The sequence below is a fragment of the Aethalodelphis obliquidens genome, unplaced genomic scaffold, assembly GCF_003676395.1.
Source record: "Aethalodelphis obliquidens isolate GAN/ISIS:26980383/991018 unplaced genomic scaffold, ASM367639v1 scaffold148, whole genome shotgun sequence".
Classification (NCBI taxonomy): Eukaryota; Metazoa; Chordata; class Mammalia; order Artiodactyla; family Delphinidae; genus Aethalodelphis; species Aethalodelphis obliquidens.
The window spans coordinates 220,783-232,664 of NW_020838092.1; the positions used below are offsets into that span (position 1 = coordinate 220,783).

Here is an 11,882-nt window from a genome sequence, read left to right on the forward strand (position 1 = left end):
ATATGTTTTGTAATTATTAAATAGTTGAACAGTTGTTCAATTGAATTATTGAACAGTTATGTATATTTTATGCACATTTTAGTTTTCAAAAAGTTTGTAATGGGGGGAAAAATCAGGTGGCTTCATTTGCCCTGATACAGTTCTGTGTGGGACTTCCCAATAAAGTTTGGGGAAATAGAGTAGGGAAGGGAAGCACTGCAACGTTGGTGCAACCAAGAGCAGGGTTCTAACTGAGACTTCCTGATCTAGAGAGTAGGCATTAACTATATGATTTGGTGGGAAGAGTGGGTGGTGTGCGTGTGTGTGTGTGCGCGCACGCGCGCATAAGCACATGCATGATGGAGAGAGATGGACACAAAGGAGGACGTGAAAAGAAGGTTTAAATGGAAACAGAGCAGAAATCACCATCCGTAAATTAAATAAGAATTATGTTGTTTAGGTGGCACCATTACCCAGCTTTCCTCCACATATAGGAGTTAGTCCTATGTAGTATATAGTTGTAGTTATTTTGCATTTTGATCCAGAAATAACCTTTTCATTTTTCAGAATTCTCAGTGAAAATTATTTGACTGAATTACATAAGAACTCATTTGAAGGTTTGCTATCCCTCTAATATTTGTAAGTTAATCATATTTATTTGAGTTCTTATCTATAAAGTAGATTATCTATACAGTAATTAAGGGGTTCAAGTGAGATAATGTCTTCAATTTCTTCTAGCAATTATTTTCTACAATTCTGTAAGTCCGTGTAGGGCCCCAGCCCATCACTAGCACTAAATATCTCCTATTCATTTTTAATTTTTTAACTATATAGACAAGGTAAGGATAGAAAAATACCCTTTAGTTGTAGAGGAAAAGTGGTAATGAGGTCTCAGCAATTATAGACTCCCATATGAACCTTGTTATATAACTGTTCATATAGTCTCCATCTGTATTTACATTTTGTTAATGACCTATGGATCAAATCTGGCCCACAGTCCGTTTTCATACAGCCCATAAGTTAAAAGTGATTTTTAAAGGGCTGTAAATGAAAAAAAAAAAGAAAAGAAAAATATGTGACAGAGACTGTATGTGGCCTGCAAAGCCTAAAATATTTACTTATCTGGCCTTTACAGAAAAGGATTGAAAAAGTTGGTTTAGGAAATGAGAGGAATTAAAGTTAACCTCAAATTGTCACCTACAGGCAAGAAAATATAGAACACTTATATTAATATGAATGCCATTAACTCATAGCTTTGATAATTTAATCTAAATTAAATTAACATTTAAGTATTAAATATTTAAGCAGATGAATTATGTAAACAGTATTGTAAAGGGACTTCCCTGGTGGCCTACTGGTTAAGACTTTGCCTTCCAATGCAGGGGGTGCAGGTTCGATCCGTGGTCAGGGAGCTAAGATCTCACATGCCTCATGGCCAAAAAACCAAAACATGAAAAAAAAGAAGTAATATTGTAACAACTTCAATAAAGACTTTAAAAATGGTCCACATCAAAAAAAAAATCCTTAAAAAAAAAATCAGTACGGTCAAGAACACATTAAGTTACCACAAGAACAAACTGTTGTTAAGGATTTCAATGCATGAACTGTGATACTGATATTAAGAATGTTTAAGATGATGGTTAAGTGGTATATTTAGAAATGTTCACACTAAATAAGCATATCAGAAATGCCCCTAACAAAAATCTCTCCAGCCTTTTGTTTTCTGTTTTTTATTTTGTTTGTTTGTTTTGTTTTTAGGGCCGCACCACACGACTTGCGGGATCTTAGTTCCCTGACCAGGGATTGAACCCAAGTCCCCAGCAGTGGAAGCGCCGAGTCCTAACCCCTGTATCGCCAGGGAATTCCCTCTCCAGCTTCCTTATCAAAGAGGAAATGCTTGCCTAGTATTTCTTTTTATTTAGGGATAAGGAGATAACTGTGTTTTTTGCTATAAAAGCTCAGTTTTTGTCCTTTGTCAATGGCATCCAAAGCTGTGTATGTCATTATTCCTTATTAGGCCAATTAATGATCCTCTTTAGCAAATAGATTCTTCTTGCAAACATAAAAGGCTTAAGGGAAGTGGGTATAAAGAGCCTCACATGACCCGAAAAATAATTCTTTTAATTATCAAACCTTCCGAGCCTTAAGGGGCAATCACCTTTATAATAGTCTCTTCTCTGCCATCTGGGCTCCAAACCTTACAAACACAGTTTGTAGAAAAACAAATAAGATAACTGCTCAGTGGACTAGGCCCTTCATTACTTCTACTATGAAATACTTTATAATCTGATTATTTTATGTTAGCATAAGTATTCTCATTCTTTAAAAAAAATGCCAATCAGTAAAAAAGCGAAAAAAGAATATGCTAATACGCACTATGCCTAGTGTTGTAAATATGAAGATGGATAATACAGGACTCCTTTTAGCAACTCATGATCTCACAGGGAAAATAAACATATAATGAGCTCAAACCATAATGACAAAGTGCTGTGGAGGCACCATGAAGTAATAAATCTACATTTCTTTTAAAACAGTCCTTTCCTCCTCCTATTCACTCCCCAGTTATTTGTTGATTTTATAAATATTTGAGTTTGCTTCATGTCCATGCGTTGGCTTTAAACATGATAGACGATGCACATAAGCAGGATCTAGTCCATACTTTGAAGGAGTTTATGCTCAGAGGAAATGCGTTGCAAAAATAGCTATATTTAAAGAGGGAAGTGAATATGGGGAAGGAGAGCTATAAGTTGGTATTGGAACACAAAAGAGGGAAAAATAGACTTCAAATTGGATCAGGGAAGATGTTATTAGAGCAATGCTGTTTAAATGGGAGCACGAAGGGCCATTGGGTATCAATGACAGACATCTTGGGAAGAATAAGCTTGCAAAAGGAAAGTGGGAGAAAGGCAAAACACAGGAAAAATACTCTGAGTACCTGTAGAATACAAGTGGGAAGAGTAGGAGATTAGAGCCAGATCATCTAGGGCTTTGGAGGCCAAGCCAAGGATAACATGCGAAGCTACCATGTTACCACAGCAGTGCTTGAGAAAAAGCTTTGGCCTGCAACAGAACCAACCACTTGGAGGGTTTGTGAAAACACAAGATCCAGCCCCATAGTTACTGACTCAAGAGGTCCAGAGTAGGCTGAATATTTGTATATTCAATAAGCTCACAAGTGATGCTGGTATTTGAGAACCGCTTCCAAAGAATTAATCTGGTGATCGCGTGGAGGATGGCTTAAAAAGGGAGAGGGTGGAGATGGAAACACCAGTCAGAAGACAGTTATACCCATCCAGGTGAAATGAGAGACTAAGCTGGAATCAATGGAAATATGATAGCTATAGTCAAGAGTAGGTATTTTCGAATAAAAGTCAATGTGATAGAAAGTGTAATCCTGAATTAACATTACATATTAATGATAGGAGTGACTTCCTTTCAAGTTGTGTGAAAGGGTATCTTTTATTTCTTCTAGTAATGAATTGGCCTAGAAAAACAGATCTATACTGGGGAGTGTGTAAATATAAGAATATTCCTTTTAATATTAGAAATTGTAATGATATATAGAGGTAAAAACTTTGAGCTCATAATCTAGAATTTGATGAGACCACAAAAGGTAGAATCTAATCAATGCTTCTGCCCTCAGAAAAGGTTACCTCCAAAATCTATTGATCTATAGTTGTATATTTAATTTATGAAGATCCTGAAGGTGAGACTCTTAAGAGAGGTGAAGGCAGGTTTAGGGGCTCTGGAAGGTTCAAATAGTAATTTCTAAAGTTTGGAGATTAGACCAAAGCTTCTTATTTATTATTATCATTCTAACCTCTACTAGTTATTCCTACTAATTAGATATCTAATAGCTAATTGAGGAAATATTTTCCTTTTACTTCTCCTAGAGATTTATCCTGCAATAAAATACCGTCTATCGAAAGGCGTACATTTGAACCACTACCTTTTTTGCAGTTTATGTAAGTTACAAATATAATTCATTATGTTTGCAAATTTTATGAAGCTTAATTTTTTATAAAATTAATTTGTTGCTCATTTTGAAATATGAAAATTACTACTAAAATTATGTAGCAAATCCTTTTTGTCTCTAGCAAAGATTAGTGTGAGAATTATTACACAGATCAGAGTGAATCATTGTAGAGCAGTGGTTCTCACCCAGGGTGATTTTTGCACACAGGTGACATTTGGTAGTGTCTGGAGATATTTTTGTTTGTCAGAACTGTATATGCTACTGGCATCTAGTGGACAGAGGCCAGAGATGCTACGAAACATCCAACACTGTACAGGAGAGCCTCCCACAGCAAAGAATTATCCAGCCTAAAATGTCAATAGTGCTGCCTTTCTAGAGAAATAAAAATCACTTAACACAAGTATTTAATAAGCATTTACTATTTTGTATCTAATGCACCACATATATAATCATGAAAGGATAAATCATAATATCTTCCACAGTGAGATTTCTTTAGTGTATGGAGGGAGTAGTGATGTTATGTTTCATCATATATAAATTAGAATTATTGCCAAAGGATAAATGTTCTGAAAGGATATATTTTTTTCTTCTGCTTTTGCTTGTGTCTGTTTTTGTAGAAATCTTGGTTGTAATTTACTCACAGAACTGATCTTTGGAACGTTTCAGGCCCAGCATGGAATGCAGTTCTTACACAAGTAGTAAGTGAAACATAAGATGAATAAATGTAAAAAAACTGTGTGTAAAAACATCATGCAGTTATTGGTTAGCTCGGTGTAAGCCCAGTATGAACTCTGGAAAGTATGTCTTGAGAGCCATTTATTTTTTTTTCAAATGAGGAAACTAAGGAACAAAGAGGCCATGAGACTTGTTTAACTCATATATATGAAACGCTCTGCTTTCCATAGTACTTATCTTTGGCACGGGCAATAAAAGGCACCAAGCAAAAACACTCAAATTAGCAGTGTCATGGAAACCCACTGATGCCTCTCCAATATGCAAATGGTCCATGAAGTTCCACTTTTGAATTTTACTTTGATTCCTGCTCATGTGCAAAGTTCCTAACTGCTTAAAATGTATGCAACACAGAGCTGCAAAGAACTAAGTTTAGCACCGAATTCTTTAGGGAGCAAAAGGTGTGGATGCTTCCCCAACCATTATTAGCTCTTTTAAATGGTAAAGCAGAAAAAATTCCTGAACATACACCACAGGGCTCTCCCCATCCACCCAGAACATTATTTTTCAAAAAGCATATATCTCTGAAGTGAATTATCTGTGGTCAGTAGAAACCTTTGAGGTATGGAAAAAGACGTTGTTTGGGTTCAGCTGTAGTGTGAAAAATATATAGAAAATACATTGCTGTAGCCTAATTCAATATACTTTCTTTGCTGACTACTCTTCAATAAGAAGTGTGGGTTTTACACCCCTTCAGCTCAAAAATTCTGTGACTTCTCATGACACAAGGAAATGACAGTGGGTACATTCAATGGCCTGAAGGTGATTTCAGACTCAAGGAAAAGAGCTCTCCTACACCTGGCTTTGGAAAAGACTCTTACCTGTCTTGTGGGTCAGAAATCCAGTTTCACACAGTTCACACATTTTGGGTTAATGAAGGTGTTGAGGCTGTGTCTGGAGCTGGATTAGCAATTCCTGCAGATGCCTATCTTTAGCGGCCTCCTTCCTTTCCCTTGTTAGTTTGCCGATGCCTACCTTTGGTAGAGAGCACCAAGGGTCAGTTGTTCTTTTGCCAGCACACCGGAGAGCAGGCTCATGAGGTCCCTTCACCAGCAGGTTTTAGTACCGTCAATACAACGTCTTAAACTCACCACCTTTCCTAAACATCCTAAAACGGCAAGAGTTCCTTATAAGAATCAGAGTTTCACTATAGTTATGTAGGCAACACAGGACAATACATTGTGGAAATAGATAGATAAAGAAATCGCAGTGTAAAAATTAATGAATTCATTCCAAAACATTCACTGAGTGCCATGCCCACTGTGTGTCAGCACTGTACTAAATGCTGGGGATACAAAGACGCATAGGGCAGGGACTTTGTCCCCAAGAAGCTTTCATACTGGAAGGAGAAAGATGGATGTTGATGTGAAAACATATATGAGAGCCATTCTAGCATCTATGCAGCAGGGTAACAAGGTGAGGGAGTGGGGTGATGAAGTAGAAAATGGGTGGTAATTTAGATAAGATTTGTAATGGAAGAGGCACCAACTCGTTCCTTTTGAATTTGTGTTCCTCTTAAATGACAGAAAATGTTACTGAAAGAATCAGAACTATCTGGTGTTGGAAATAAATCAGTACTGGACTCCTAAAACTCATTCACAGTTACTTTCAAAAGATTGTCACAGTATAGTAAGTCTTTGTTTTGGGCTAAGTCTTTCTAATAGACAAGGCTAATTTGCTTCAGGAAACATTTGCCATGGTGAGACATAAGCTTTATTGCATCTCTTTCCAAAGGCAAGCCACCAAGGGAAGACACCACCCTCAAGTTAAGTCATTTTACTACCTATAATGACATATTACTGGGGTGTTTATAATTTGCCTGCATTAAGTAAGTTTGGAAAAGGGCCCCAGCTTAGGTGGATTTATCATGAATTCAGTGAAGCTTAGGGTTCAGGGCTCCTCACTTGCATAGGTCCCTTCCAAGGTCTTGAGAAGGGTCCTAGCGATTTTTGTATTCATAACGTTGCATGTTTTTATTAGATAGGATTTCCCAAAGTAGATGAGCTTCAGGTCCCACAAAACCTTGAGTCATCACTGGGTTTCAGGTAATTATAAGTCAGCAGGTTTCTTGAATGAAGCCTCTATGTTATTGACAAATATCAGGTGAAGTAGTTAGCAGTGTGGTAGTGTATTTTAAATCCGAAATCTACTTCAAAAATGAGCCAAGAGCTTATTAATTAATAAAGTACCACTTTTTGAATGTTGGTAGTAATCATATCTCTTTCAGATAAAATCAGGAGTGAAATATATTATGGAAAACCAGCAGTGGTTGATAATCCTAAATGTTAAGTATACTTTTTTTTCTGACTTTAAAGTGTTTGTCCTTCATTCACCTATGCAGGTCCAGACTGATGGCTTATTTTTAAAATTCTTTTAGTCACTTCATTGGTTCTAACAATACAAGCTCCTAGATTTTAGAAACTGAAGGACTCTACAATGTACAAAGGCTACATAACTTAACGAGACAGAGAACATTCACATGCTGCCTTGTCTGTGGTACATCAATATTGTACCAAGAACATAAGGACTAAGAGAGAATAAGAGGAAAATCAAAGCCTTATCCATATTGAATTATTTACCCCATTGTTGAGAATATCAATGAGGGAGGTGTGGCCACACTATGAAGGCAAATTGCGCTGTCATCACAGAGCAACCCTAATGCTCCCCCAGTCAACTGTTAGTGGTTTCCTTTAGATAGCTATGTACGCACAAAAGCTTACACACTTCAGGGTGCCGTCATCACTTTTTGCTATGTACTAGAATCCTGGCAGCTTCTCAGATTTAGAAAGGCATAAACGCTAAAAACAAAAAAAACTTGGGTCTGCCCTTTGGGATGATTCAGGGTGGCTGTTTTATTTGTAATAGTTCAAAATTTTGAGATTGTCACACCTAGCAACTACTATACTTTTCTTCTTCCAACTGCATCTTATTCTCCCACCTGTAGTATTTTGTCCCATTCTATATGTTTTTTCACTTTCTTGATAGTGTCCTTTGAAGCACAAACTTTTTAAATTTTATAAAATCCCATTCATATATTTTTCCTTTGGTTCTTTGTGCTTCTGGTATAATATCTAGGAAAGTGTTGTCTAATGCAAGGTCATAAAGATTTACTCCTGTGTATTCTTCTAAGAGTTTTATAGCTTTAGCTCTTACGTTTGGATATTTGATCCATTTGGAGTTAATTTTCATATATGGTGTGAAGTGTAGGAGTCCAGCTTCATTATTTTGTGTGTGGATGTACAGTTGGTCCAGCGTCATTTGAAAAGACTGTTCTTTCCACATGGGATTGTTTTGGCATGCTTGTTGAAAATCAATAGACCATATATATGAGGGTTTATTTTTATACTGTCAATTCTGTTCCATTGATTTACATGTCTGTTTTTATTCCAGTACCACACTGTGATTGCAGTAGCTATGAACGGAGTTTTGAAACCAGGATGTGTGAGTCCTCCCGCTTTGTTCTTTACCAACATTGTTTTGGTTATTCTGTTTCCTTGAATTGCCATATGAATTTTAGAATTAGCTTGGCAATTTCTGGAAAGAGGTCAGCTGGGATTTTGATAGGATTTGCAAGGTAACCATGGGTCGGTTTGGGAAGTAGTGACATTTTAATGTGATTATCTTCCATCCTATGAATCCAGCATGTCTTTGTATTTATTTAGATCTTCTTCAATTTCTTTCAACAGTTTTGTACTTTTCAGAGTGAATCTTGCCCTTACTTGGTTAAATTTTTCCTTAAGTATTTTACTTGTTTTGATGCTGTTACACATGGAATTGTTTTCTTAATTTCATTTTTGGATTACTCATTGCTGGTGTGTAGAAATAATATTGAACATATATCCTACAACCTTGCTGAATTCATTTATTAATGCTAACAGTTATTTTCCTAGATTCCCAGGAATATGTCTTGTGGTCTTCCAGTTTCCCAGGAATACATTGGAACATTTCAAAGTCTCTGTGGACATCTCATTTCTCAGCTTTTCTCTTTAAGCTTCTCGGTTGGGCTGTTTTTTGCCCCAAATTGTTATCCATTGCCTCATGCAACCGCCATGTTAAAATATTTGCTTGAAAATGTTTTCCAGTAATGCCACCTGAGAAGCGGCTTTTCTCACTAGACAGCTCTCAGTCAGGTCAAAGGCAAGCCTTTCAAGTGAGGTATTCCAGGGACCACCAGATATGTAAAACAATGACAGTTCTTTGGGAATGAGGCTTTGAAGGCCCTCCCAGTCCATGCTGCTCCTTCTGGTACCAGGGATGTGGGCTGTTTTTCAAGGCTACCACTGGCATGGAGAGCAAGGATCAAGGACAAGTTCAAGCAACACAGATCTCATTGTTCTTACAGAAATGAATTTGTTTTCCTTTAATAAATTGCTCCCCAATGTGCTGCGAGCCTGTTGGTTAAATTTCCAGAGTTCAGAAGAAGCTGATTCTGACCATTTTTGCCAGTTTTGTTGTTCTTGTTATTGTTGCTTCTGTGGAGGGATGCATTTTCAGATGTCCTTCCTCCATCATTTTTACTGATTTTCCTGCTATATATATATATATCTATATATATCTATATATATATCTATATCTATAAAAATAAATTTTTTTTTTTTTTTTTTGCGGTACACAGGCATCTCACTGTTGTGGCCTCTCCCGTTGTGGAGCACAGGCTTCGGGTGCGCAGGCCCAGCGGCCATGGCTCACGGGCCCAGCCGCTCCGCGGCATGTTGGATCTTCCCGGACCGGGGCACGAACCTGTATCCCGTGCATCGGCAGGCAGACTCTCAACCACTGCGCCACCAGTGAAGACCCCTGTAATATTTTTTAAAATCTCTAAAGTCTCAATGACCATAAACTAATTAAATATTTATCATGGGAGATGATTAAGGAAAAAATAAATAAAAAGAGAAATACATAAATAAATAAATGAGAAAATATAATTCTCATAGAGGCTTTCCCAGATGGGTAGATGAAGTTTGAAAAGGTATTTCTATATTTAGTGTTCTCAAAATTAAGGTTAAAGTAACATGTTTTAAACCCTCCCCCCCATTTTTTTTCATTCAGTTTAAACACAGGCTTTACCGTCAGAGCTGAGATCAAAATCCAGCTCTGCTTCTTACTAGCTTGATGACTTAGGACAAGTTATGTAACTTCTCTGTGCCTCAGTTTCCTCATTTGTACAATGGTGTAATATATCTATCACATAAGGTTACTGTGAGGATTAACTGTTAAATGCTGAACACAGATGCCTGGCAACACAAAAGATCTTAGTTTTGATAATTATCTTTATATTATTCTGCAAAAATATGCTAATAATTCTTGAGTAGAGTTTACCTAAAGTCAGATATTCTTTTCTTTCTTCCTGTTTCTGTTGGTTTTTGTTTTTCCCCTTATTTGTTTTAAACAACTAATAAAAAAAAAAGAAAGAAAGAACTAAGAAGAAAACCTATTCCAGCATTTTGGAATAAAATTTTGTTCCCCAAAATTAATTTGTTTATTTTGTTGATATATAAACAAAATGTTATTTATTTATTCAGCAAACATATATTAAATACCTAGTAAATATTAGGCACTGTGTCAGGCACAGAAATAGTAATGATAATAAAGTGTGGTTCCTGCTCTCAAGTTGCTGACAATCTAGGAGACTGACAAGTAAACAGGTGATTACATACACAGTAACAAAGGCTATGGTACAAGAATACATATGGGACTATGTGATGGGAGTATGGCTTTCACCAATTCCTCTTGGATTTATGTCTTCTACTTTGGCTCCAGAACCAAGGAATTAGCCCGATTTTTGTCTTTAACTGGGTAGTATAAATTATTAAATTTTAAAATATTTGCAGAGATGAAAGAAAAACACCTTGAATTATGGAGGACACTAGAAATAGTACTTTCTTACAGAGCAAGGGCTTCCTACCAGTATAGTCACTTTGAGGGTTTTTAACCTGAAAAGTTCTTTGGCATATTTTTTCTATGCTAGCCACTTTTTTTCTATTTTTTTGTTTGTTTTGTTTGTTTCTCTTTTCCACTTTATCATCTACAGACCTGGGTCTTTCCCAATGAAAGAGTGTTTTACAGATTCTAAGGGTGATTTCTAGGTAAAGACAGAAAATGATTTTTTTTTAACCTTCAAGTTCCATACCAAAAAAATGAATATAAGCTTTCATGGAAGTAATTGAAAATGCAGATCATTTTAATTCCATTCCATTTTTCAGAATTCTCAATCGTAATCCTTTGACAACAGTTGAAGATTCTTATCTTTTTAAATTGCCAGCATTAAAATATTTGTAAGTATTGCAACAGTTTCATGGCTCATGAGATAATTTCTGCTCTTTTTTACTTTCGTCAAAGATTGAGTACTTTGGCTAAAAAGTCATAATTTAGATTTTAACTGGGTTATTGAAAATAAGAGTTACTGGCAAAGAAAAGGATTAAGAAAGAATATATATGGGTAAGACAGCCAGCAGAGAATGAGAACAGTGTTGTAGAACACATATAGTTATGGAAGATGTAGATGCATGTAGGAATGTTATTTAACTCAGAAAGCAAAAAGGAATAAGGGGTACATTTTTTTTTAATGAGTGATCAAAGAGGTAGATGCAATTGATAATGAGAAGTTAGGATAATAAAAAATGATGGTGCTGTTCAGCACCAAGGTCATTAATTTGATGATGCAAATTTAAATTTCTTCAGTAAGAGCCCTTTAGAATTATCATCCATGGCAAGTAAGAAGCCAGAACTGAAGTAATCACATGTTAAGTATCTTTTTAAGTTTAGAATTTTTGTCTGGGTTTTATATCATGCATGTTTGGGCTTCTCCTTCAGAGACATGGGAACAACACAAGTGTCACTTACAACAATTGAAAGCATCCTCATGATGACCCTTGAATTGGAAAAAGTGTAAGTTGATTTTTCTGACATGTATTTTCACTCAGTTGTTTTTTAGCTTTGTTTTATTATTTTCTTAAGTCAGGTTTATTTATGTATAATTTTCATTTCACAAGATTCACTATTTTTAAATATACAGTGTGATGTGTTTTGACAAATGTATAGTTCTGTAGCCACCACCACATTTGAGGTAAAGAAAACTTCTGCCCTCCCAAAAGACCCCTCATGTTCCTTTGTAGTCAATCCATCCTCCTCCTACTACCAGCCCCTGGCAACCACCGATCTGATTTTTGTCCGTATAATGTTGCCTTTTCCATAA

The 11,882-nt window shown here is 36.2% G+C and overlaps 1 long non-coding RNA gene across 1 annotated transcript; it reads left to right on the plus strand.

Moving 5' to 3' along the window:
• The first annotated feature begins 581 nt into the window (after positions 1-581).
• On the plus strand, positions 582-11,610 carry LOC113616533 (uncharacterized). The gene is made up of 4 exons (XR_003431319.1): positions 582-618; positions 3,873-3,944; positions 10,891-10,962; positions 11,501-11,610. It is a non-coding gene; the product is annotated as an uncharacterized LOC113616533 (long non-coding RNA).
• The last annotated feature ends 272 nt before the right edge of the window (positions 11,611-11,882 follow it).